The sequence below is a fragment of the Parasteatoda tepidariorum genome, unplaced genomic scaffold (assembly GCF_982258835.1).
Source record: "Parasteatoda tepidariorum strain Cologne lab strain unplaced genomic scaffold, Ptep-v5.0 scaffold_12, whole genome shotgun sequence".
NCBI classification, from domain to species: domain Eukaryota; kingdom Metazoa; phylum Arthropoda; class Arachnida; order Araneae; family Theridiidae; genus Parasteatoda; species Parasteatoda tepidariorum.
The window spans coordinates 1,035,559-1,063,533 of record NW_028257371.1 but is presented as its reverse complement, the minus strand read 5'-3'; the positions used below and the strand labels follow the sequence as shown (position 1 = coordinate 1,063,533).

Genomic DNA, 27,975 nt, shown 5'->3' with positions numbered 1-27,975 from the left:
TGAATGTCCGAAATATTTATTACATTCAATTTGATATGAATTTATTCGTGGATATAATTACATTTATTCGATATTTTAACCCTACTCTGATCTTTTTTTAAGGTCAAGTACCATTGCCCGGTATATATTTGCCCGATACTCCAAACACTGGTGTTTCTTCTAATCTATCGTCAGTAAGTATTAAAATATAGAATAAATATAAATATATCAAATAAATATAATAATATCAACGAATAAATTAATATAAAATAGGATATAACAAATATTTCGGACATTCACCAAAGGGACTATGTGATTGTTGACATTCACCGGTGAGAGTCGACATTCTCCAGATTTCGGTCATTCACCGTAACATATATATATATATAGCAGTTAAAACTAATCCAGAAAAGATTTTGTGCTTGCATTATTACACAGTTTATATTGCTATGCATACAATTGTAAAGTGTTTCCTTTTTCTCGTTTAAGCGAATGAGAACAGACACGAATCAAAAGGGCTAACAATTCAAAAGGGTAATTTTTTTTGTTTGAATATAAAACTTATTATTCTTGAATAGCACTTCTCATGAAGAAAATGATGTATCGATTCGAATTTTATCTCACATAAATTTGCGAGTCGTTACCATATCGTATTTAAAAGGCGTAGTAAACCAACAAAAAACCTTCGAAAACACAAACGAAAAGCAACTCACATTAGCTATGAAATGATATCATAGAACTTTAAAAGTGATTATATTAGTTTTAAAGTATTGCGTTATTATTTTGTGGCATTAAAAATATTGAGATAAGTGATCAAAAACTATATTAAGATTATAAGCTTCTAAAGCTTCGGTGCACTGCTTAATATCAGTCTTCTTTTTATTTTCAAAAAAAAATAAATTCTCTAAGTTTTTATTACGTTCTGTGGCTATCGCGGGCAGTATACGATAGGGGTAAACATCTTGCTGCCCCTGGAGAGTCGCCTGTTTTGCATCCGTTTCATATAGTATATTATTTCTGGATCACTGACCCCTTTTCCTAGAATTATTTTTAAATGTTTTTGTAATTACGTACCTTAATCGATATTATCGGTTAACAGCTCATATCAAGCAAATTAAAAGTGAACACGTTCTTTATAAAACTGTATGGGTAAATTAAATTAAACTTTTTCAGTGTTAACACCGAAAAAGTTTTACTTAATTTACCCATTATTAGAATTTGTAGTAATGCTAAAACAACACGTTACAACAGTTTATGTTCAGCACAGCATTTTGTATTTGTGCTGGTAAAGGTCAATATAAAATTATATTGAGTACATAAATGACTTTCTCTAAATTTAAAATGTATCTGCGAGGACTAGACTTGATTTTAAAACTTATGTTTTAGAGGTAAATGATGACACCAACACGAAATATTATTTTAATTACATCCACCAGTATATGAATATACCTGCATTCAATATAATACTGAAATAAAATGTTCGAACCTATTATACATAGAGGATCAAGTTCATAATGAAGCAAATCAAATTCAAGCGATCCTAAATAGAGAATTCAGTAGATCCTAGATCATTGTGAAATCCCCGGAAAGGAGGTTGAAGAACTGGGAGACCTGTAAGATCTTTCTTTCACTCTGTAAAACATTTGACAAAAGAAACCATCTAGATTCTAGCGTTAGCGTTGTCATTTTTTTGTGAACTAATGATGAAACTTCTTTGAGTGTCACATTCCATTATAATTGGAGTATAAGGATAGAATTCTAATTAGCTCAAGGAAAGGGGGATAGTAATAGTTAGTGGTCATTACTCAATTTATTTTAAACTAGATTTTCCCCTAAAATTATGTTACTTCATCGAATGACTCTACAGCTGTAAGCAACGCATCACAAACGCAGTCCCACAGGTCTGAGTTCCCTTGTTGTAGACACTGTAACAAAAAGTTCATTATTATTACCTCTTTATAACACATTTCTTTTTATAATTATAGAATGATAACAAAATCCTTCGTTTCTAAGTAGTAAAGAGGAAGACGGTCCTTTTGCTTTCATATTGTAAATTTATTTACCATAAATTAAACTATGCACCGAAAATATTTTAAATATTTCTTGAAATTCTCTAAACTATATCTCTAATTTCTTCTCATACATTTTCTGAATAAATGAAAAGAAATTATAAATCATTAAACAATCTAAAATTTTTTGCTCTAAAACGAGTCAATATTTTTCAAATAATATTTTTCTACAGAATTAAACAATTCTATCTATATTAATTTAAAACTAAATTTTTTTAAATTTATAATTTTTTTGAAACTATAGATTGATTACAGAGACCTTTGTTTCTTATCAGTGAAGCAAAATCAAGGTTGTTGCTTTACTGATGTCTGGACATAAAAAAAAAGTTCTACTTAGTAGTAAACTGTTAAACACCTGCCTTAGCTATTAATGATCTCTCGTAGATAGTAAAAAAGAAGGATGGGTTAAATAAAAGGTTAATTAATATTGTTTCCTTCGGATATTTCCCAAATGTTATTTACTTATAATGCGTAGATGTAGATTAAATTCATTATAAAGACTTATAAATTCGAAGTCATGTTTGCAAACAGAAAAGGTGTTCGAAAAAAGGTTGACCTGAAACTTCTTTTCTAAATTGCTATAATACATCTATAAAAGTATCCAATTTAATAAAATAATCAACGTGAAAATACAGAAAAAAATAAAAACAGCGAAGTGATAAAAGAAAAATAAATAAAAAAACAGCGTAATCCATATGAATGTTATAAGTTTAAAAAAATAATATTTATTTTAGAAAAGATGCCTTCAGTTAATGTAATTTTTTGTGAAAAATGTTCGTTAATTCAGAAAATTGTTATATAAATGAGATAACACCACTCTTTTTTAATGGATGATGTTATTTTTTTATTGCCATTAAAACCATTCAGAATTGCAAGAAAATCTGCAGAGTTTTTCTCATTGCTGATGCAAACAAATACTAAATTAAAACTAAACAAATCATAAAATAAAATCAAAATCATTAAATAAAAATCAAAAAAATATCAATCAAAATCAAAAAATAAAATTATAAAATAAAAATCAAATTCTGTATGATACACGAGAAACAATAAACTAAGACAATAACAACAATTAAACAATAAACTAAGAAAAATTAATATAAAATAAAAAAAAATTAAACTAAAATTAATTAAAAAATTCATATAAACTTTCAGAAAACTAAAATTGAAAAAATGAAATAAAATATATATCAATAAAAGAGAAAGTAAATCATATTCTAACATTTAAGCAAAATTAATAGATCTATAAATAAATAGAAATAAATAAATTAATTAACTATCTAAATAAAATAAATAAACGAAATAAAATAAATAAGAAAAAAAAATTAATTATACTAATATTTTACTAAAATTAATTGTAATAATACAAAATCATATACAATACAAATTTAAGAACTAATTTGAGTAAAGCTTCAATCTAAAGATAAAAAAACTGTTAGTAATTAAATCAATATTAATAACCTAAATAATAAAATGAAGTTGTGTTATAGCAGCACAAAATTACTAGAAAACTCAGCAGTGAATTGAAACAAAACTACTTTTAAGTTTACTAAAGCTAAAAGTAGAGTAATTAAAAGTATTTAAAGAAAAAAGTACAAGTGCAAAAAATACTCTAGCTCAAAATATCACTTACAATTCAAAATAAAATTACATTTTTTGAATTAAACAATAGCATACAAATCAAAAATCTACAAGTAAAATAATTTAATTTTGCAATTAAACAAGATTAACTAAAAATTTTAACAATATATTCTGACTACATCTAAAGTAATTCTTCAGTAAAACATTACAAGGGTAGTAACATTTTGACAGAATTAATAATTGGTGACAAATATTAATTGTAGTAATATTCAATTAAACCTTATAAAAATGTATGTACATTTTTTTTCCTTCTACAAGCACTCTTTCAACCTATAAAGTAAGAGGAAACCAAATTCCGAAAGTTAAGCAATTCAATTCTACCTTTAAATGACATTAAATAAAACTGCTTACAATTTGGAATACCAATGTAATTCTAAAGTAAAAATAATTTAAAAATCAGATTAAATTTTTTTTGAAAAAATATAAGTAACAAATTTTGAAACTTAAACAAAAATAGGATAACAATAGATGGAAATAATAATAGTTCTATTAATGTAAACTACTTACAGTGAGTTGGAAAAAAAAGATATATCACCCTAAATAACTTTTGTTTTAATAAATAGTAATGCTTTAAATAAGCCAAATAATTAGTATATCTATCTCTAAAATATGTCATTAGACGCCAAAGTGTGTTTTCTCTTAGTAAAAATATGACAGATTTGGATTTTTAATTCTCAAAACACAAAGTAAAGGATAGTCTAAATTTGACACTGAAAAATAGTGGAAAGGATAAATTGTAAACACATAAAGCACAAATTATTTATTATATTATTTATTTGGCAAAATAAAATGAAATTTAGTAAATTAAAGAAAAAAACGTAAAAAATTTTTTTATTAATAAGTAATAATTATTTTAAAAACGAGTGAAAGATATGTCAAAAATTAGAATATATAATCTTGTAAATCAAAAAATAAAAATTTATGGAAACCAAACAGTTAATAAAGATAAATTAATATTAATGGAAATTTATATTAATGGAGACTAATATTAATGTAAACTAATATTAATGCAAACTAATATTAAATGTTTTGACAGTAAACTAAATTTAATACATAAATTAATTAAATAAAAAAAAAAAGAGTTGCTAATACGTAGAATACAAAAACTTAAATATCTTATTTAAATTCAAGTAAATCGAAATCTGAAAATTAAACAAGTAAATATACTATAAAACTAAAATGTAAATGTAGATAACTTATGTGAAGTGTGCTAATACTTAAATTAAATTTATATATAAGTAATGTAAGAAAAAACTTTTACATGCAAAAAAAACATTAACATATTATTCATAAATCAAAAAATGCTGTAAATGCATAACATACAAAAATCAAGGTATATATATACAAAATAAAATTAATTAAACAGTAAAAAGGAGAAAAGTATTAGTATATATTTATGCTTAAATTTTATAACTAAAAAAATGCAATTTACAAATAAAAACATTGATTGATAATAACTAACTTATACTAAGCTAAAAGTAATTAAATATAAAAAAAACGTAGTTAACAAATTAAAGTCTAATATAAAAATATATATTATTTATACAGCTAAGGATAAAATCTGTAGACAGAATAATGTACGAAAAAATCAAAAATCAATATATGTTACAAAAGCAAAACGCAGATTAAAGTGAAACCTTTGCATAAATAAAATCAAGAAAAAACTTGAAAAGGCATTAAACACAAAAGGAGTTCTGTAAATAACTCAAAAAAGTGTACTAAAATAAACTCGACAATAAATTAATTAACAGATATTACAGTTTTGAAATAATATTAAAATACGAAAAGATATTATCTAAAGGCATGAAATATAAAAACAAAAATAATAATATGGATTAAGTAATAGAAAATCAGAATTTCGTAATCACATCAAAAATTTACTTGGAAGCTAAAATTAAATGAACACAAAAACTAATATTAATGTTTTATACTTCACATGTACTAATACTAAACAGAAACTTATAGAAAAATTAATGTAAATAAAACTTTAAAAATCATTAAAAAAAATACTAAACAAAAAAAAAGTAAATTAAGAAAAAACTAGCACTATCGTAACCTAAAACTATTTTAAAAACTAAGGTAAGAAAAAACTTTTAAAAATCTTAAAATATAAAAAGGTGAAATAGTTTTAATGTGGCAAAAGAAAGGGTTATTCTGTAAATGAAAAAGAAGTTTTCCAGAAAGAACAAATGTCCCTATTTGTAAAACAAATTTTACATTACTGTGAAAAATAAGAACGTATGTAAAATTTAAGAAGCTTTTGAGAGATCACAAAAAATAAGGGACCTCCAATAAAAAAAAGGAAGAGTTGAGACCAATATTAGAAATAGCATCAAAAGAGTATTCCAAATACAAAAAAAGAGCTTTTACACACATTAAATTTAATTATATTAAATGTAATGTGTGAAAACGCTCTTTTTTTAACAAATATAAAGTAAAAACAAATACAAAGCAAAAGACTTATTAAAAATTATTTATTTACCTTAACAGATCTTGTTAAACTTAGAGCTCTTCTCCAAGGATGCAGATTTCTGTAAAAAGAATTTTTATAAATTAAAATATTATATTACTCTTACCTACAATATCATAACACATATCATATTTGTATCATAATACAAAATGGGATAAATATATAAGGTAAGGTAAATATGTAAACTATAATTAGTTGAAGATAGGTTTTTTTTCCAGGGATGTAAAGAATATTCGGCCTTTTTGTGGAACATTCGGTTGGTCGAACATTTGGTCAAATATTCAGCAGAATAAAGTTTGGTAAATTATTTATAAAAATTTGTAAAATTATTTTTCGACAAAGTTTTCTTGGGGGAAATTTTAAAAGATTTAATAAAAAAAGAATCAGAAATAATATTTTTTGCTATGCATAATTAGAAATAGTTTTTATACATATTTATTAAGTTCTAAAACTTGTTAATTAATGTTCTGAAAGACACATGAAACTTTAGTTTTTTCTTTTTAAATAGCTGTTAGTAAGTGTTTTCTATCTTTATTTCCAATTATTTTAAACATTCCTATAAAACGTTCTTTTTTACGCAATATCAAAAAAGTCGAGTGCTATTTCGTAAAAAAAAAAGTAGTCGCAAAAAAAGTAGTAAAAAACATTAACATATTATTTATAATTCAAAAAATGTTGTAAAATCATAACATGCAAAAATGAAGGTATATGAGTATTACATTCATTAAACAATATAGATATAAATTCTATACATAAATTATATAGATATAAATTCTATAAATTGCAAACAAAAAATTATGCTTAAAAAATTAAACAGTTAAAAGGACAAAAGTATTGATATAAATTTATGCTAAAATTTTATAACAAAAAAATACAGTTTACAAAAAAAAATTGTTTGATAATAACTTATATTTAACTAAAAGTAATTTTAAAAAAACATAGTTAACATTTTAAACTCTAATAAATATAAGAATATATATTATTTATAACGCTAAAGATTAAAAAAAAAACTCCATAGACAGAATAATGTACCAAAAAAATAAAAATAAGCAAAAATCAATACCAATGTTACAAAAACTAAACACACACTAAAGTGAAACTATTGCATTAACAAAATTAAGAAAAAACTTGAAAAGGCATTAAACACAAAAAGAATTCTGTAAATAACCCAAAAAAGTGTATTAAAATAACTCGACAATAAATTAATTAACAGCCATTACAGTTTTGAAATAATATTAAAATACGAAAAGATATTATCTAAAGGCATGAAATATAAAAACAAAAAAAATATGGATAAAGTAAAAGAAATTCCGAATTTCGTAAATTACACCAGAAAATAAAATTGGAAGCTAAAAATTGAAAGAACACAAAAAATGTTGTACTAAAAGTGCACTAATGATAAACTGATACTTATAGAAAAATTTATTTAAATAAAACTTTAAAAATCATTAAAAAACAAAAGAATTAAATTAAGAAAAAACTAGCCCTATCCGTAACCTAAAGCTAATTTAGAAATTAATTTAAGAAAAAACATTTAAAAATCTTAAAATATAAAAAGGAGAAATAGTTTTAATATAGCAAAAGATAATGATATTCTGTAAATAAAAAACAAAATTTACCAAACAGAGAAAAATGAACAAATGTCCCTTTTTGCAAGAAATTTTCACATTGCTGTTCAAAATAAGGACTCGTGTAAGTTTAAAGAAGCATTGGAGTGATCACAGAAAATAAGGGGCTGCCGTTAAAAGTAGGGAGAGTTGAGACCAATATTAGAATAGCTATGAAAGAGTAACAAAAAAAAGAGCTTTAACACACATTAAATTTAATTATAAAACAAATACAAATCAAATGACTTATAAAATTTTTTTTATTTACCTCAACAGATCTTGTTAAACTTAGAGCTCTTCTCCAAGGATGAATATTTCTGTAAAAAGAATTTTTATAAATGAAAAAATTATATTACTCTTACCTACAAAACAATATCATCATACAAAATGGGATAAATATATACGGTAAGGTAAATATGTAAAATAAATCAAATTTTTAAAGAAATTCTGCTAATATAGACCTCCCTGCAAGTTCCAGATTATTTCCTTTACATGGCAAAATTTTCTCTCGATAGAACGAAATAAAATAAACATTTCATTTAGATATACTATTAGATATCTCAGTAGATATGATTAGATTTTGTTATTTTATGACCGTTGCTGAACAGTCGACCCAATTTTGGGTTTATTACTACTCAAGTTCAACTCTGTAGTCTTGTTATTTTGAACCAATCCAGAAGACGAGGAAATTCCTAGATCAGTACCTCCAGAGGAGGTACTGATCTAGCATGGAGAACTTTGTGACTCGACAGATTTAACGTGCACCGGTCACCATATAATTCATGGGGAGTGTTCGGCAGACGGGGATCGAACCCACTCTCTCTTAGACATGGGCCCTGTGCCCTACTAACCAGGCTATCCCAGTCTCGATATCATTTGATTGCATTATCTCATTAGATATCACTTGGCCTTAAATATAAATAATTACTAAATATGGTTTTCTCAACTATAGGTAAACATAAACAAATAATTAAAATTCATGTTTATATTATCTACAGCCTAGAAACCTAGATGTAGAGACTATAAATTAACTGAAATATTCCTTAAAAACTCTATAAGCTTTCTGCATTATTCACTTTCCTCATCATATATCCCTAAAATACATTATTTTGATTAATTGCGATGCTTTTTATTCAAAGTTAAATCATGCATAATATTTCATTATAATTACGAATATAATTATGATTCACACTATACAACATCTATATGAAATAAAGCCAAAATTATTGAAACTCATAATTGGTTTTTCTAAAAATAGGACACAATAATACTTTAGGATCAATAATACGAGCTATATTACAACTATTCAGTTCCTATTGCAGGTAAACAGTTGTAAATTGTCATCAATCTGAAGATCTATTTAAATTCTTTTATGTCTCAATTAAGGCAGATTTTTTGACTTAAATAAAATCAAAGTGGTTGCCAATAATTGTCCGATCTCAGTTTGCGATTTTTTTTTACTTTTAATAATTGCAGTTAATGCTTCGATGCGCCAAAAAAAAGAGAGAAAAAAAAGATATCCTGAATAATTTTTGCTCTAATGATCCGATTTTTACGAGCTAAGTGTCAATCTTAAAGGTTCCAGAGAAGAATTTCAAACATGTTAATTAACTAGTTCTGGCTATTTTATTTTATAACAGTCGTTGAATAGCCGGCCAAATTGTTAGGTTTACGACTACTAATGTTACGACTACTTAGGTTACGACTACTAATGTAGCCTTGTCATTTTGTATCCAATCTTGAAGACAAGGGAACTACTAGATCTACTATTAAGAGAAATTTTGACTTTGTGAAGGACTTTTTGATGATACTAACCCACATTTGCGTTTCATGTAGAGGAGAAAAACGAGAACCTCCCATGGTTAGCCTGACTGCCAAAGGACTCTAACACATAATCCGTCTACCACTGAGGATATTTCACGTCAGCACAGTGGTTGGTGCAAGCCGGATGCGAATTCGTAACGACCAGATATCGTGGGATTCGAACCCGGTTCACCGCAATGAAAGGCGAACGCTCTATCCTTTCAGCCATCGTGGCTTTAGTTGTTATTATTAATTACTTTACAAAATCAGGCACAAAAACGTATTTTCTCTGAATTAACGCATCTATGATTTTTTTCATAGTTTGATTCGTGAGCCCGATGGCTCAGGGGATAGAGTGTTCGCCTTCAAATAAGGAGAACCGGGTTCGATCCCGGCGACGGCTGGTCGATATCGGGCTAGCACTGACCACTGTGCTGACGTGAAATATCCTCGGTGGTAGACGGATCATGGGCTAGAGTCCCCTTGACGTCAGGCTAACCGTCGGAGGTTCTCGTGGTCTTCCTCTCCGTGTAAAGCAAATGAGGGTTAGTTCCTAGAAAAAGTCCTCCACGATGGCATATTTCTCCCTATACTTAATCCAGGAGTTTCCTCGTCTTCTGGATTGAGTTCACTATTATGAGGATACGGATTTGAACATTAGTAGTAGTAAACAAAAAAATTGGGTCGGCTGTTCAACAACCGTAATGAAATAAAATATTTTAATTCATGACCCGCAATATAGGGGTGTAGACAAAATTTCAAAAAATTGGGGAGCTAGGAAGCTACATTTAGTGTAGTCCTAAAATAAGGGAAAGCAATTAGGAGGAGTAATTTATTAACCATAAACTAACTGTCTGATAGACAAGATAGAATTACTTAGTATTTCTCGGTTGCTGAACAAGGAAGTTGAGATAATAAAAAAAAAAGAAACCTTATTATTTTTTGTATTGTGTTCGCTGAGATCGAGAACACTTTTTTCAGTAGTTAATACAAAAATATCTCGAAGTTTCTAGGCAACAGACAATTTTTGGGCTTATTTCTGTCTAAAAGACAAAGACTGCTTTCCTTTTAAAAAAATTTAATCGATACATAAATTTTTTATAATTTTACAAGATTTGAACACCTGAACTTTTAATGTGGCAAGTTGTATATTATGAGTATATATTATAAGTTGTTTTCAACTTTTTTAAAGTTTTCGTTGTACCAAATTTGCATTAGTTCTTTATACATAATTGTAAGGAAAATCATTAAGAAGATTCCGTAAAAATGTAGAGCATCTGGAAGAGATTATACTGCACATTATTAAGATTTTACACAATTCACGATATTTCTTTTTTCTATTATTGAAAAAATTAGCTCATTATTCATGGCATTTCAAAAGTATTGAAATATGAATGTTTAAGAATATTGTATGATTCATTTTTTTTTAAATCGTTTTATTTATATGTGAGCTACGTGTCTTTTTTTTGCGGTAAAGACAATTTGCAAAGAGCATACTAATATTTCTATACATTCTAAAACGAATTTTCTTAAATTTTCCATAACATTTTGCAGAGCATGTTCTTTAATTACGATCTGCTGTATTTATCATAGAATATTGCTTCTTTGCTTAGTTCTTTTTATTATGCGAACTTACATTATGATTCTTACATACATATATCTAATATGATAGTTTCTTTTAAAAGTTGAGTTCGTAAGGTATTTAAGAAAGTGAATCGTGGCAGCAAATGTATTTTATTACGTTTATATTCTCCACAACATTCAATTATAAATTTCAATAATTCCAAATATCTGAATATAAAATTTTGAAACTTTAATTTAAAATAAAAGATAACTTAAGATAACGTAAAAGATTACTTGAAATTCAAATAACTTCTTAATTTTAATATAGATGCAATTTTTTTAATGTTTTATGGAGCGCATCTGTTAAAATAATACAAATGTTTGTCTTAGTCAGCATAAAATTCTTATCAAAATAACGATTGAGATTCGAATGTAGTATACTAAAAGTATAAACTTCATTGGCCTTAAAAATATGAAAATGGTAATAAAAGTGGACATGTTTGGAGCACTCAGAAATAGAAGCCCATTCTAAAGAATCGCCATACGTGAATGAAGAAAACCGAAGCGATTCTAAACAGAAAACGTGAAGTTGCCAGCAAAATATGAAAAGGAAAAAAAAAAAAAGGAAAAATCACAGTACCCGAGAGTGACATAGACAACAAAAAATTGAATAAAGACAAAAAAAAAAAAAAATAATAATAGAAAAACCGCAGTGGCCGAGAGTGGTATAACAAGGCAAAATGCATTTTGACGTGTGGAGAAATGTTGAGAAATTACAAGGGAAATTAAGCATTCGTATAAATAAAATCAGATTTGTGAGTATCAAAATGCGCTGATGTGACACGGGTGGTTAAAAATGTTGGCATTATCGAAGTTCAATGTATCCCCAATATTGAAAACATGTGCGGCAAAAAGGTGATTTATTGCATTTTTGATAACTGTTTTATCTACTGTTTTCATTTATTTAAATTTTCAAAACGCGTCTGGTTGAGCAAGAGTTGCACTGGAATTCTCTGTTTTACTCTCGGCTAACACGGTGTTTCTCATTTTGTATTTTACTTTTATTTTCCATTGGTAAAAAAAAAAGAAAAAAAAAGAAAAGAAAATACTTTTTGTTTTAAAACAGTTTCGTTTTCCTCATTCACGTCTGGCAAGTCTTGAAAATGGGTGCCTTAATTTTAACGAGCTAAACATTTGCTTCAAACACTGCCCAACACAGAACTGGCTAAACGTGAAAGACGTGGTTTGAATTTTGGCTCTCTGAAAACATGTCGACTTTTACTTACATCTTCATGTTTTTTGAATATAACTGAAATTTTTCATTTGTTCACTTCAGAGTCTTGGCCTTAATCACTTAGTAACAAAGTATATTAAATGAAAATAAGTTTTCGCGATATTAAAATAAGTTTTACGTAAGATAATCGTTTTCGCTCTTAATTTGAAAAAAATAATGACTTATAATTCATCGCAACTTTCTAAAAAAAATAAAATAGTGCAATTTACTTATTTTTTAAATTGTATTTATTCATTTATTATTATTTCTTAGTGCTACTCGGAAAAAACATTTCTTAGGAATTTAAACAATTCCGTTTACAGTTGAAGTTTTAAAAGTCGAATGAGACAATGTAATAACTCTTCCCATGAATCAAAGTTAAATAACCACAACGTCAATTACTTCGATCAACTTAAAAAAGAAAAGTTTAAAAATATATTTTTTACTAATCAATCTAAAAACTATTCTAGATACATATTAGGGTATATTTAAGGGCATATTTCGATAGAGTTTTATTATACACCTATTATTATATTTTATTTTACTTAAAATTGCTCAAGTTATATGATTAAATGCATGAATAGTATGATGGTTTTCACTGCTTACCCTCATTTTTCCTGCCGTCTTAACAAAATAAAGAAATAATTTTAATACATTAAATTGTTTCTATTTGTTTCAAGCAATAAATTAATTAGCCCAAACTGATGTCAATTTTAGGGATAATAAAATCAGTCACAGTTCAATTGAACATTAATGAAACATTAACATTATTGTCTCCTTTACTGCGAAATAAGAACTAATTTTTTTCATAATTTATGAAAAAAAGTATATTGAAACAATTTTCTGGACATTTCAATTTTCTATAAAATAATTTGAAATCCTAAAACGTATTAATATAACTTATTTAAGTATATAAAGAAAAACTTAAAGTTATAAGAAAAGAACAGTTTTTTTGAGATGATTCTAAAATTAGCATGGGGTTGGCTTTTTTTTTTTTTTTTTTTTTACAATTTTTTATTTTTAGTATTTGTTGTTAAATAAAATCAAGCCTACCGAGCATCATTTTCCTAGTATAACAATACTTTATGAATTATGCTAAAATTGAAAATTGTTTAGTTAAAAGTTGATTAAAAGCTTCTTTTAACAAATTTCTTCCTCGTTATTCTTTTTAAAAAGGCAACCTTCTTAAAGTTAACGGGCAAAAGTAAGTCTGAACGTTAAAAAAAAAAAAAAAAAAAAAAAAAAAATTGTAGCTCCGTAATTTTTTATCCATTTAAAAAACAAAGTATACACACTTTGAGTTGCGCATACATGCATTTAATTTTTATTACTTAAATAGGAAACAATATAAAAAAAAACAATAATTTAAATTCCTTTTTCGAAAATATAGCCTGTTGATTTAGATCGAGTAATAGATTGAGTAATTTTAAAGCAGCAGAATCTTTATAATTTTTTAATAAGGCTTAATTTTCAACTAACTGGCAATAATTCTAAGCTTTCTTTTATTAAAAACTTGACAATAATTTTTAAAAAAGTTTCGTGGCTTTACTCTCGATGTTACGCAAAGCTCTCCACAAAGACAAAATTTCTCCCGATACTTGATCGCTTATCTTCTGGATTGGTTTCAAAATTTCAAGGCTACGGAGCTGAGCCTTAATAGTCGTAAGCCTAAAAATCGGGTCGGCTGTTCACCAACGGTTATAATATAAAATAATTTAAAAACGAACGAGGGTTAAAGAAAAAGCTAAAACAATATATTAGTACATTATTGAATATATAACATACGGAGTAGTGTAGACAGGGATGAGATTGGCGCCAAAGGGCAAAAAAGCTGAATTTCCAAGTGAGTAAATTTTACGTTGTCGATAGAAAAACAGGCACCTTTATAGTAACTAATTCAAGAAAAAAACTTACTTTTTACAAGAATCGCGATAATTGATTTTAAAATCGAGTGAATATGAATCGCGATAATGGATTTTGAAATCACGTGAATATGAATGAGAAAATACATTCTGCGTTATAGAATTTTTAAATCGCGTAAATACAAATTACGATTCATAATTTTTAGATCGCGTGAATGCGAATCCTATAACGCCTTACTTTAAAATCATGTATAAATACGAAAACCGTTGTGTGATATTATAGCCGCATGAACAAATCACGACATAGGTTTTTAAAAACGCGTAAATACAAATCGTGATATTAGATTTTTAAATCTCGTAAATAAGAATCGCAATGTACAATATACAAATCGCGCGAATAACAATCCCAGCGCGCAACTTTTGAATCACGTAATTACGAAAAGTTATGTTTGATATTAAAATTGCGTGAATGAGAATCGAAATGATAGCAGATTCCGGGCTTGGGACTTCTAAAAGGTTTGTTTGACGGAGGGAAGTCTGAATTACGAAAATACGAGCAATGTGGCAGGCGGGCAGAAGTGAGGAAAATCTTATTTTAGCTATTTTCTCCGCTTTTACGCGCCGAAGATAAGTAAAAATGCGAAAGGTTGGCTGCTATATAGTTTGAATTTTCTGTTTATCTTTGAAAATCAGAAATAAATATAATTATTTTACTTCTATGGCTGAATTCTCTGAAAAAGCGGAATATTTTTTTTTTTAAAGTTTTAACTTTTGGATAATCAGAGTTTTTGATAAAAAGGCTGAAATTCGAGAGACGAAGGTGAAAAAAGCGGAAATCAGCTAAAAAGCGGAAAAATCTCACCCCTGTGTAGAGAATAACACTTTGAAAATTAAGAATATAATTAAATAGTTAGTAAAATAGTTAGCTGCAAAAACACACACGGCCAGGTAATTAAGAGATTATGTTTCATAATTTTTTTTAAAGAAATTGCTTAAAATTAGTGAATCAGAGTACTTATCGCTAGTACTTGGAAATCCGAACGGAAGTCATTTAGGGAGATATCTTTTTTTTCGTACTTAAGCACTGCCTATGAATCATAAATATAATATATTCCTTGATAAAAATTTGCACAGCAAGAGTTACTTTTAGTTTATGAATACACTAATGATATACCACACTAATACTTTCTTTACATTCAATTAATATTTTCGAAAAATATAATTTATAGTCTTTCGTTGATTAATATTTTCACGAATGCTAATTACTGTTCTTAAATCTCCGTCTAGAGAATTTTTATTACCTAAGAGTCCCATAGCCAGAAAAAAAATATACATGTTAATATATTACCGTAATTCGAAAACAGGGAAGGGAAGGCCGAAAGGATCAATTTATTTTTATTTCAAAAAAGCAATGCTTATTTTTTATTATATTTTGTACTAACTTGTACAAAATACTTTTTTTAAATAGCATGCGTACAAAAAACATGCTTATTTTAATCTAATTTTTTTTTTATACATAATATTAATAGTTTGATTTTGTTTTTAAAGTGTTAAGTGGAAACTGAAATAATTTGAAAAGTATTTTTTCTTAATATTTTGTTTGAAAATTATTAAACTGGATAATAAAATTTCTTTCTAATAAAGTGATTAGAATTTCATAAATAACCTAGGAAATATTAAAATATTTTATTCAATTTAAAGAGATTTTAAGATGGTTAAAGCATGAAAATAAAATTCTTACCAGAAAAGTGGTGTAGTACACAAATTCTTCTCTTTCATAGAGCTATAGAGGCTGCAGTTAATCCTGTAAAATACAAAAAAAAAAAAAAAAAAAAAAGAATACTCAAAATTTCAAATATTACATTAAAATAAAAATTAATCAGGGCACTGTTAAAAACAACTTATTGAATATGTCACAAGTGGCTAACTGTAAAACTACTACTTTTGTAGCAACTACTTTTGTAGTAACTACTTTTGTAGCAACCACATAGCTAAGCTACAACAGCTTCACCATATACAAGGCAGTAGATGCTCAGACATCGAACTGAATGGACCTTACACTTATTTCTCCTTTTCTTAATTAACTAAATTTATGTTTGTTTGGCCGTGTGCTATATGTGTATACTAATAAAAATATTTGGCACTAAGCTTTTTCCCTTATTTTAAACCCCCCGAGATCTAGCTAGGGCCACACTTTTAAGTTTACTAAAGCTAAGCGTAAAGTTATTAAAAGTATTTAAAGAAAAAAGTACACAAAATACTCTAGCTCAAAATATCATTTACAATTCAAAATAAAATTAAATTTTTTGAATTAAACAATAGCATACAAATCTAAAATCTACAGGCAAAATAATTTAATTTTGCAATCAAACAAGATTAACTGAAAATTTTAACAATATATTCAGACTACAACTAAAGTAATTCTTCAGTAAAGCATTACAAGTGCAGTAACATTTTGACAGAACTAATAATTGGTGACAAATATTAATTGTAGTAATATTCAATTAAACCTTATAAAAATGTATGTACATTTTTTTTCTTCTACAAACATAAGTTTAGAAAACTTTCAACCTATAAAGTAAGAGGAAACCAAATTCCGAAAGTTAAGCAATTCAATTCTACCTTTAAATGTACATTAAAAAAAATGTTTACAATTCGGAATACCAATGAAATTCTAAAGTAAAAATAATTTAAAAATCAGATTGAAATGTTTTTTCGAAAAAATATAAATAACAAATTTTGAAACTTAAACAAAAATAGGATAACAATAGATGGAAATAATAATGTTTCTATTAATGTAAACTGCTTACAGTGAGCTGGAAAAAAGAGATATCACCCTAAATAATTTTTGTTTTAATGAATGCTTTAAATAAGCTAAATAATTAGTATATCTATTTCTAAAATATGTCATTAGACACCAAAGTGTGTTTTCTCTAAGTAAAAATATGACAGATTTGGATTTTTAATTCTCAAAACACGAAGTAATGGGTAGTCTAAATTTGACACTGAAAAATAGTGGAAAGGATTAATTGTAAACACATAAAGCACAAATTATTTATTATATTATTTAATTGGCAAAATAAAATGAGATTTAGTAAATTAAAGAAAAAAAACGTAGAAAAAATAATTATTAATAAGTAATAATTATTTTAAAAACGAGTGAAAAATATGCCAAAAAAATTTAAATATATAATCTTGTAAATCAAGAAATAAAATTTTATAGAAACTAAACAGTTTATAAAGATAAATTAATATTAATGGAAACTTATATTAATGGAGACTAATATTAAGGTACACTAATATTAATGGAAACTAATATTAAATGCTTTAACAGTAAACTAAATTTAATACATAAATTTATGAAATAAAAAAAAGAGTTGCTAATACGTAGAATTCAGAAACTTAAATATATTATTTAAATTCAAGTAAATCGAACTCCGAAAATTAAACAAGTAAAAATACTAAAAAACTAAAATGTAAATAAAGTAATACTATAAAGTAATAATATAAACTTATGTGAAGTGTACTAATACTTAAATTAAATTCACATATAAGTAATGTAAGAAAAAACTTTTACATGCAAAAAAAAGATTAACATATTATTCATAAATTAAAAAAATGCTGTAAATGCATAACATACAAAAATGAAGGTATACGAGTATTACCATTCATTAAACAATATAGATCAAATTCTACAATTTACAATATATATATATATATACATATATATATATATAAAATAAAATTAATTAAACAGTAAAATGGAGAAAAGTATTATTATAAATTTATGCTTAAACTTTATTAAAAAAAAATGCAATTTACAAATAAAAACATTGATTGATAATAACTTATACTAAAATAAAAGTAATTAATTATAAAAAAAACGAAGTTAACAAATTAAAGTTTAATATAAAAATATATATTATCAGGGTGGCCACTCAAATCAGGTTTCAAATTTCCCTGATTTTTGAAGGTTTTCCAGTAAAAATCTTAGCATTTCCAGGTCAGCGTGTTTTTCTTTTACCTCATAAAGTAAAGGTGGATGGAAAAGAGCATATATTATGAAGTATTTTATTTTTAATGAATCATCTTGAAAAGATGTGGAGAAAATAATATAGTTAGCTAGTAGAATACTTTGCTTTTAATGAATAAAAAAATGTTTTAAAGTGTTGAGTAGTTTAAGCACAAACTGTACCAAATAGCAAATACAGAGTAACCCAAAAAAAACCATGGATAAGTATTGTTTTATATATTTTCCTTAAGCAAAAGCAAATAATTCCAGCTGATTATGCACTAATAAATTTTTATATTTATTTACATTTCAACATAGAACCATTTTATACTATATTTTATCCAAACAGTGCTCTTAATAAAATTCATTGATATAATTTTCTTTAAACCAATATCTAAAGTCAAATGTTTAAATAATGTTGTTTGTTTTGAATTAGCATTATTATTGTAGGAGATATTCAGTATTCAAAAAGGCAAAACTGTCAAATTTCTTGTTGCATATTCCATAGAAAAAAAACTAGATAAAATTCTTTAAATTTCATTATTTTTTTCTTATTAGAAATTAGAATATCTAAAGAATTTGCTAACTACATGGTTTCTTAGCTTAGATTAGTTAATTGATTTTACAACAGGGCAATTCCAGGGTGCTGGACGTAAAAAATTAACATAAATTTTTCAGAACTATCTAATAAAACATAGGTTTATAATCATCAAATTTGTATATTAAATATTTAGTACATCATAACCTATCAAAAAACAATTTGTTTCATAGAAATAATAGCAATAAGTTCAAATTAAATGGATTAAATTGAAGGTGTTAGATGTAAATTGCACAAAAGCAAAAAATTATTACTCATTTACTAATTGTCTAAACTCTGTGAATTTGTTTGTAATTTAAATATAAACTTGACCGAAATTTGAAGCTGACATTTGAATAAAAAGTTCTATGCAGTTCTTAACTAAAATATGATATATAATTAATTTGAACTTTTTTACTTCCATGTCAGATGCAATTTTTTAAGTTGGACATAAATATAAGTTAATGGTAACCATTATAATGTCTGAAAGTTACTTTAATTTCAATCTTAATACTATAAACAATATTTTTCACTTGAATAGCTTCTTTAAATTTAAATTGTCTTCTATTTATAATGACTGAAAATTACTTTAATCTTTATACTATAAACATTATTTTACAATTTATTAGCTTCATTGAATTTAAATTGTCTTCTATTTATTGTTGGAATGTGTTTCATAACATCTTGTGAAAAAAGTTTGTCGAAAAATCACTCCTTTTAATTTTAACTGTGCAACATATATTAACAACAATGTAAATAAAACTCATATCTAAGCAATATTACCTTAAATTTAGTAATTTTAAAAATCCTAGAATAAAAAAACAGTCGCTGAATATTTTTCTTTTTTAAAAAAATATCAGAAAAAGATGCAAAAAGTTTCATTATTTTTATGCTCAATAAAAAAAACTATTGAAAAAATTGTCACTGTATATTAAAAAGGAAAAAGAAAAACAATTTTTTACAACAATTACGATTTTTATACATAATTATCTTGTCTACATAATTATAAAAGTCTATCTTGAGAATTGTTTTTGTATATCGTAATTTGAAATGATTCTCTACATTTATTCAAGATAACATGTATTTTAACAATTCATTTCAATTACTATTGTTTCCATTTTTTTGAATTTTTTTTAAAAAAAGTTACACTTTGATTGAGATTCACTAATCACGGTAAAAAATTTCAAATGATGTAATCATTTAACAGCCTATAACTTATTGATAACTGATATTTATAAGTTAAAGTCATTATTTCTAAATCTTAAATTTTTTACCTTGAAAATGATACCTTCTTTACTTAATATTAAGTTTAAAATTTTGGTCAACTGGTTGCGCAACTTAAAACCTGTACCTGTACAGTGCAGAAGAACGAAAAAAAGTTTAATTTTTCTTCTTTCTAATAAACAAATATAAATAACTTAATTCCATATTCTAAGTTTTTACATCATTAAACATGTTTTTCATACATTCCTTGGTTTTTCAGAGTGAAAGAAGAAACAGTTTTGGAAATATTATCTCTGGAATATAAGCAACATTTACAAACTTTCACACACAATTCTAATTTTGAATCAAAAATAAAATATTTAACAACAAAACAGTAAAATTTAATGTAAACATCTAGTTGATTCATAAAAGAAATAAAATATGTTATAAAAAGTCAAAATGAAATCCAGAAAATTAGCATCAATGAAACAATTTTAGTGTCAGTGATTCAAGAAAATGAGTGACTACTAGTTGGCTTTGCTGAGGAAAAATAATTCATTGGATAAGAGAACAAAAGCTTCCAGAAAAAGAATGCAAGAAAAAATCTATTATTAAGTTATAAAAAATTATTTTTTGGAGAATTTTATACAGTAAAAAATACTAAAACATTTTTAATAATTTTGTTAAAAACAAAAAATACCCTCAAAGCAATGGAACAAACTTGAACAATAAATGAAATAAGCCCACAGACTAGAAGATAAAATAAATAAATAATTTTAAAAATAGAAGCAAATATCCTAACTAAAGAGCTAATATCTTCCACCTCCTCCACAATTTTTGTCTTTCCTAAACTGCATAGTCCCATAACCTCCAAAGAGGTCAAAGGTTTCTCCATTCATTTAGCAACCACGGGTGAGTTTAATATGGCATTCTAGTTTAGCAAGGTAATAATGGAGAGAATTTTAATGCAAGCAAAGTATTGCCAAGTTGATGATATTTCAACTGTTTCACGACAAATTTCTGTCTAAATAAAGTGAATATAACGGATGGTAAAATAATTTAAATTAAGAAAAAAATCCCAGCTTTTCCTTAAAATTCCCTGATTTTTTCAAGTTTTCGTCTAAATTTTCCACCCTGACTTTTCCAGGTTTTGTTCCAGTGTAAAAAAATTCCCTGATAATTCCAAGTGGGTGGCGACTCTGATAAAAACTATTTGGGGAAACAGGAGTTAGTTACACATTCTCTAGCTTCTAATTTTTTTTTATTTCATTAAAAAATTATCAATAAATTTTGAATAATTTTTCCCTACAAGACAATCTCTGCACACCATTCATGATTTAAAAAAAAATAATAAAAAAATAATTTAATTTTTTTTACGAAAGAGCCTTTAAGTGTGGGTGAATGTACTCCAACGGCGGGGTACTTTTAGCAATTTTAGGTATATACATAGTTGCCAACTTAGATAGAAAAAAATCCAGTAGATTTTACAAAATATAAAATAAATTTTATAATTGTTGCATAATGTACTAAATATTTTACACATAGGGAAGTTTAGGGTTTGGTATAGTCATCAAAAAAGAAAAACTGCAATACTTTCCAGTCATGAGTGGCATTAAATATGCTTGAAATATTATGTATTTTGTTTACTCATAATTTTGAATAGAAGTAGGCATTTAAATTCATATAAAATAATTTAAAATTTTTTAATTAATTTAAAGAGGGAGTTGTGAATAAAAATAAACTGAACATTTTAGAACAAAAAAAAGGGAAAAATTTTCAGCAGATTTGTATAAATGAGGCTCGCTTCATTATATATTAGTAATATTTATATAAATATTCAAGCAAGCCACAATCCATGCAAAAATTCTATTTCAAGAGAGATTTTTTTAAGAAACTTTCTCAATTTCAGGGAATTTTGGAAAATGTACAAAAATCGGGAGAATTTTTATTAAACTAGTAGACCAGGAGAAACTAGCAAAATCCTGTAGTTTACTGGAAAATCTAGTAGAGTTGGCAGCTATGTATATATGTAGTGGTAACAGGTCTACTTTATGGGATGCATTGAACACACAATATAGTTAGAGCCCCAAATTTTGAGTGTGACTGTTTAAACAACATGCATTGTGACTCGGAGACAATTTTAAAAAAAAAAAAAAAACAATTTAAAAAACGCAAACATACAGATAAGGTTTTAGATATTTTCTGTTTTTCCATATGAATAGTAAATAGTTTTTTGCGGTGTTTCTTTCAGGAAAGTTCAAATTGAAAAAAAGGGTTATTTTTTTATTAAGAGCATTTTATATTTAGATATTCGATTAGATAAGAAAAATTAAAAATTCGTTTACCAAAAACAGAATTATAATTGCCAATACTGCAGGTTACATATCTAAATTTAACTGGTGTTTTGTGAAACTTAATTGTAGAAATAAATAAGGGTAATCCTATATTCTTGGAAAAAGTAAAAATTCTATTATCAATTTCTTTTTTAGAATTATTAATTTTGAGAAAAGTATTATTGTTTTCACATTCTTTTCACATTAACTAATTTAAAAAAATTTCTGCAAATCAAGCAATAATTATTAGAGGCTTTATCAACAACACAAATAATAACCCTGGTTTTTCATACTATTGTTCAAAAAATTCAATTTGAAATTATACAATACATAAAATTTCCACTCACTAAATCCTTCTACAGGCCAATTAAATTTTTTTGAGCATTTTCGCAATAAAACAATCTAAATTCTTACTGATTGAAGCAAGAATAAAATTTAAGTGATATTTTTTTTTTGGGTCTAAACTTAGTCCCAAGTCCCATGAGAAATCTTAAATCTTTATTATTAATAAAGTTAAGGTCACCCGTGACAATGTGCCTAAAATAATAATTAACAACTCAAATAAATTATTTAAATTTTTATAATAAAAATTATAATTACAAATTCTTTTCTTTAAAGTTTTACAATATCTAAAACAAACAGAAACTCTGATCTTCTCTTTAATTGGGAAATATTCAGAAAGTTTATTAACAGTCATAGAAGGTAGTAAACCCCTTTCAAAATCTTTACCAAGAAAATAAATAACACCAAATTCTTTTTTAATTTTTGAATCATTTAATAAATCAAAATTGTTGATAGCAAGCTTAAATTTAATAAGATCTAAAGCAATATATTTAAATTCAGGGGTAGAAAATTTAATTGTTCTTCAATCATTCTTTTTAACACTGAACTTTTAATACTAAAAATAAAACTCCTAATCTTTTGAATGTTAAATTCATTGACATCCAATAAAAACAAAATTTTGAAAAGTACCAAATTAAATTTATTTTTAATTTTGCCTTTACGTTTACCCCATTTTATACTGATCATTTTATATTGTGATTCTATTAGATTTTAATCATCTGTCATTATGAAAATAGTAACAATTTCCTTAGGGTATTCATCTCAAATGAGTCAGGACTTAAATGAATAGTAAAAACTTGAATTCTAATTAACTAACTTATTAACTTTGATGTGATCCTGTTGCAGAATTTTCCGAACTATCAAAGACAAAACTCTCTTGCACTAATATATTTTTGCAAGATATTTTAATAATAACAAACATATATGTTAGTAAATTAAAATAACAAAAGCAATGGGTTTACAAAAATCTCTATATATATTTTTAAATTGAACATTTTTATTCTAATATTATGAGTGATATTCTCGCATTTTGTTGGGGGGGGGGGGGATAAAGAAACAGTTTAAAAGATAATTTGATTCTAGAAATGATGCTTTTTCTTTCATTTTTTGAAAGAACACCATAATTTTTAAAAAACATGATAAAAACATTTTCTATTTTTTATAAAATGTGACTGTGAGAGGGGATTTTGTTACAAATTCAGATATTCGGAACACCATGAAATGGGGGGGGGGTAAATTCCATTTCAAAAATTTGATTTTACAGCTACTTAAATCCATGACTTTTCATGATTTTTTAATAAAAAAAAATAGTTGATCATAAAAATTTACTGAAATTGACAGAAGAAACTTTCATTGAAATCAAGAGAAACTGATATAAATATATTTAAAAACTCACAACATTCTCCAGACTTTCGATCAACAATGGCAACATGTCTAGTTTCTTTAATAAGACGTTCTCTGGTATCTTCATCATGGTCCACAATGTCATCAATTATTTCTAAAACATCATAATGTTTTATATTAAGACAAAATAATTTAAATTATTAAATTCTTTTCAAAATTTTTGAAAAGTTAACTAAAATATTTTTCAAATTATACCCAAATTTAATTACATGCAAAAAAGATACACATGACTTAGTTTGTCTTTTGCATAGATTTTGTAATCAAGAAAAACTTATACAATAACAGGGTGGCCACTCAAATCAGATTTCAAATTTCCCTGATTTTTCCAGGTTTTCCAGATAAAAATCTTAAAATTTCCAGATTTTTGTTTCTTTTTTCTTATAAAATATAGGATGTGTACAAGAAAAGTGTCTATATTATAAAATATTTTATTCAAAATGCTATTTTTTTAACATATCATCTTGAAAAAAATAATTTATTTTGACAATTTGGCAAGATTTTTTATTTATTTTTTAATGTTTTGGTACAAAATTTTGAATCAAAAATCATATACTGACAAACATAAGAATAAAATTAAATATTAATATATAGTTGACTCTTAAAAAAGCCTTTTTTTAAAGTTAGAATATGTTATAAAATGTTAAAACGAAATAGAAAAAATTAGCATTAATGCAACAATTGTAATGATTTGTCAACAAACATTGCTGTTAGCGATTGTAAAAAAATGTGTGATTGGTTGGTTTGCTGAGAAAAAATAATTCACAGATTTCTTTGAATGGGAGTAGAAAAGCCTTCTGAAAAAGAGTGCGACATAAACTCTTTTATTACTAAATTATAACCAACGTCGTTTTGGAGAATTTTATAAAGTTAAAAATACAAAAACATTTTGTCAAAATAGAAAAAAAAATTACCACCAAAGCATCGGAACAAACTTGAGCCATAAATGGATTCAGTCCATGAAAGAATTTAAAAACAGAAGCTAATGTCCTAAGCCCTTTTTCCACCAGAATCTTTCCTAAATTGCACAGTCCCATAGCCGTCAAAGATTTCTACATTCGTTTAGCAACCGTGGGAGAATTTTATGTGACATTCTAGTTTAACAGAGCTGTAATGGGGCAAATTTTGATGCAAGCAAAGTATAGCTAAGTTGATGATATTTAAACTGTTTGGAGATACACTTCTGCTTAAAAAAATGGGTATAATGGATGAAATAATTTAAATTAAGAAAATTAGTAAATAATTTAAATTAGTGAAATTAAAAAAAATTATCAAAGAAAAAAATTCCAGCTCTTCCTTAAAATTCCCTGATTTATTCCAGGCATTAATCCAAATTTCCTGATATTTCCAGGTTTTTTCCAGTATAAAAAAAATTCCCTGATTATTTATACAGCTACAGATAAAATCTGTAGACAGAATAATGTACGAAGAAAAAACTTGAAAAGGCATTAAACACAAAAATAATTCTGTAAATAACTCAAAAAAGTGTATTAAAATAACTCGACAACAAATTAATTAACAGATATTACAGTTTTGAAATAATATTAAAATACAAAAAGATATTATCTTAAGGCATGAAATATAAAAACAAAAATAATAAAATATGGATTAAGTAATAGAAAATCAGAATTTCGTAAATCACATCAAAAAATTTACTTGGAAGCTAAAATTAAATGAACACAAAAACTAATATTTATGTTTTATACTTAACATGTACTAATACTAAACTGAAACTCATAGAAAAATTAGTGTAAATAAATTTTTAAAAATCATTAAAAAAAATTACTAAACAAAAAAAGTAAATTAAGAAAAAACTAGTACTATCGTAACCTAAAACTATTTTAAAAATTAAGGTAAGAAAAAACTTTTAAAAATCTTAAAATATAAAAAAGTGAAATAGTTATAATGTGGCAAAAGAACGTGTCATTCTGTAAATGAAAAAGAAGTTTTCCAGAAAGAACAAATGTCCCTATTTGTAAAACAAATTTTACATTACTGTGAAAAATAAGAACGTATGTAAAATTTAAGAAGCTTTTGAGTGATCACAAAAAATAAGGGACCTCCAATAAAAAAAAGTAAGAGTTGAGACCAATATTAGAAATAGCATCAAAAGAGTATTCCAAATACAAAAAAAAGAGCTTTTACACATATTAAATTTAATTATAAAACAAATACAAAGCAAAAGACTTATTAAAAATTATTTATTTACCTCAACAGATTTTCTTAAACTTAGAGCTCTTCTCCAAGGATGCAGATTTCTGTAAAAAGAATTTTTATAAATGAAAAAATTATATTACTCTTACCTACAATATAATATCATAATACAAAATGGGATAAATATATAAGGTAAGGTAAATATGTAAAATAAAATTAGTTGAAAATAGTTTTTTCTTCAGGGATGTAAAGAATATTCAGCCTTTTTGTGGAACATTCGGTTGGTCGAACATTTGGCCAAATATTAAGCCGAATAAAATTTGTAAAATTATTTATAAAAATTTGTAAAATTATTTTTCGACAAAGTTTTCTTGGGGGAAATTTTAAAAGATTTAATAAAAAAAGAATCAGAAATAATATTTTTTGCTATGCATAATTAGAAATAGTTTTTATACATATTTATTAAGTTCTAATACTTGTTAATTTATGTTCTGAAAGACACATGAAACTTTAGTTTTTTTCTTTTTAAATAGCTGTTAGTTAGTCAGTGTTTTCTATCTTTATTTCTAATTATTTTAAACATTCCTATCAAAAGTTCTTTTTTGCGCTATATCAAAAAAGTCGCGTGTAAATTTCGCAAAAAAAAGTAAAAAGAAACATTAACATATTATTCATAAATCAAAACATTTTGTAAAAGCATAACATGCAAAAATGAAGATATATGAGTTTTACATTCATTAAAAAATATAGATCAAATTCTATAATTTGCGAACAAAAAATTATGCATAAAAAATTAAACAGTAAAAAGGAGAAAAGCATTAATATAAATTTATGCTTAAATTATATAACAAAAAAATTGATTCATAATAACTTATACTTAACTAAAAGTAATTAAGGATAAAAAGAACGTAGTTAACAATTTAAACTCTAATATAAGGATATATATTATTTATAAAGCTAAAGATTAAAAAAACTCCGTAGACAGAATAATGCACCAAAAAAATAAGAAAAAATCAGTACCAATGTTGCAAAAGCAAAACACACACTAAAGCTTTATTGCATTAATAAAATTAAGAAAAAACTTGGAAAGGCATTAAACATAAAAAGAATTCTGTAAATAACCCAAAAAAGTGTATTAAAATGACTCAACAATAAATTAATTAACAACCATTACAGTTTTGAAATAATATTAAAATACCTAAAGATATTATCTAAAGGCATGAAATATAAAAACAAAAAAAACAACTACACTCTGCAGATGAGTTTCTAAATCGTTACTACGGCCCCGGCAATACAAGCACATAGATCAAGTAATTCTTTTACCGCTAGCGATACAGAATTACTCAATCATATTCCGGACTTCATGGAAGACATACCCCATCATCAACCAGTTCATCACTCGAACTGGTTGGGGCATAATAACTAGAAAAATCATAGAAAAAAAAAAGCAAAACAAAGAGAAATGTTAGAAAAAAGTAAGCATTATTACCTCGACAGCAAGTAAGCTTCCAGTGTCCGGAAGGCGGACAGGTCCTAGATTAAGAAATTCATTGCAACTACACTCTGCAGATGAATTTCTAAATCGTTACTACGGCCCCGGCAATACAAGCACATAGATCAAGTAATTCTTTTACCGCTAGCGATACAGAATTACTCAATCATATTCCGGACTTCATGGAAGACATACCC

General features: G+C 25.7%; 1 long non-coding RNA gene across 2 annotated transcripts; it reads right to left on the bottom strand.

The window, feature by feature from the left end:
- LOC147800850 (uncharacterized) lies at positions 1-27,975 on the bottom strand. 2 transcript variants are annotated; one of them, XR_015431055.1, is made up of 6 exons: positions 26,342-27,975; positions 24,128-24,229; positions 16,006-16,068; positions 8,032-8,080; positions 6,169-6,217; positions 1-1,904 (listed from the first exon to the last, which is right to left on the bottom strand). It is a non-coding gene; the product is annotated as an uncharacterized LOC147800850 (long non-coding RNA). The 2 variants fall into 2 exon arrangements; XR_015431056.1 differs by lacking the exon at positions 8,032-8,080 and having other exon boundaries at positions 26,342-27,974.